This window comes from Mandrillus leucophaeus, unplaced genomic scaffold (genome assembly GCF_000951045.1).
Source record: "Mandrillus leucophaeus isolate KB7577 unplaced genomic scaffold, Mleu.le_1.0 Scaffold184, whole genome shotgun sequence".
In the NCBI taxonomy this organism is placed as follows: domain Eukaryota; kingdom Metazoa; phylum Chordata; class Mammalia; order Primates; family Cercopithecidae; genus Mandrillus; species Mandrillus leucophaeus.
Window position 1 is genome coordinate 3,175,542 of NW_012101854.1, and position 1,266 is coordinate 3,176,807.

Genomic DNA, 1,266 nt, shown 5'->3' on the forward strand with positions numbered 1-1,266 from the left:
TGACATATTAATAACATTGTTTGGAATGATTCCTGAAGTGTGATGCCTGCAACATTCCTGCAGCACCAAAGAGTACATATTGTTTCTGAAAGCAACGCAGCTCAAGTTTTATACTAGTTTCTAGGTTTTAAATATTGGAGAAGCATTTATTTTTCTTGAAAACCAAGGTAAATATGCTTCTTTAATTGATAGCTGCATTCATTAGTAGAATCAGTGATTTACAAATACATTTGAAAACATAGCTGCTTCCATCTCAGAAATTTTGTAATTAAAAAAAAAGAAATCCATGTTTGAATTTTCTGGCATGCACAGGACACTTAACTGACTTTTAAACGTTTTTCCAGCGTGATTCGCACTGTCCTGCTCTGTTCCTTTCAGTTTAGGTCCATCGTTGGCTCTGCCTGGCTGTTTGCTCACATTGCCAACGGAGAGGGGCAAGGAAGTGTGTTCAGAGGACAAGAGCAAAAGCAGTTTCAATGTAAGGAAATGAGGGAAACAGACCTAACAGCACTGTGACTATACTTGAGAGTAAAGAGCCTTGTAGTCTCCTTTCCTTCCTTTGCTTATCCTGGTGAGTTTAATCAAAAACAAATAAAACGCTCTTGTGAAATATAGTCAATAAAGTCAAAGTTTCGCTGGCTCTACGTAACTACAAAGAAACAAATCATCGCAATTTAAAAAAATGTAACTTTCATTAACGAGTGCGCCGGAAATCTCAGGTATCAAAGACGCATTAACCCTGGAGCGTCCCCCGCGCGCCGCAGCCGGACGGAGGCAGCCGCGGCGAGCAGACGTTCTTTCTCCTCCAAGCAGTTACACAAAAGGAGGGCTGCGGAAACTAAAAGTTTCGGGGCCTTCGGCTCGGTGCGTGGAGAAAAGAGAAAACCTGGAGACGGGGTGGGTGAAAGACACATCCCGGGCGCCTCTCCGAAGTCCAGGCCGGGAACAAGCTCCTGGGCCTAGAGGGGAGGGGGCCCCGAGCCGCCGGCCACCCCCCTGCGCCCAGCCTCTGAGCGCCGCGCTGCACGGCACTGTCCCAAATATTCTTCACCCCGCTCCAGAAATAAAATAAATGTTTTTAAAGTACATGTGTGTGCACAGGATGGAGAGCGCGCGCCGGCGGAGCGCGCGGAGGAGCCAGCGCGCAGTGAGTGGAGTTTTGGGGTGGGCTAGGGGTAGCGGTTGAATGGGTGTGTTGATGGGGGGAGCTGGAGGTAGAGCCTGGGGACCTGGGGGTAGGGGGAGCGAGAGCCGACGGGGAGGGAA

General features: G+C 48.4%; 1 protein-coding gene across 3 annotated transcripts in view; it reads left to right on the plus strand.

Annotated features, from left to right (window-relative positions):
- Positions 1-781: 781 nt before the first annotated feature.
- Positions 782-1,266, plus strand: part of ADGRL2 (adhesion G protein-coupled receptor L2) — a 203,411-nt gene continuing 202,926 nt past the window's right edge. For all 3 annotated transcript variants that reach the window (XM_011977776.1, XM_011977774.1, XM_011977777.1), the window contains exon 1: positions 782-897. The gene's annotated coding sequence lies outside the window, so the exon portion shown is untranslated. The remainder of the gene's footprint in view (positions 898-1,266) is intronic.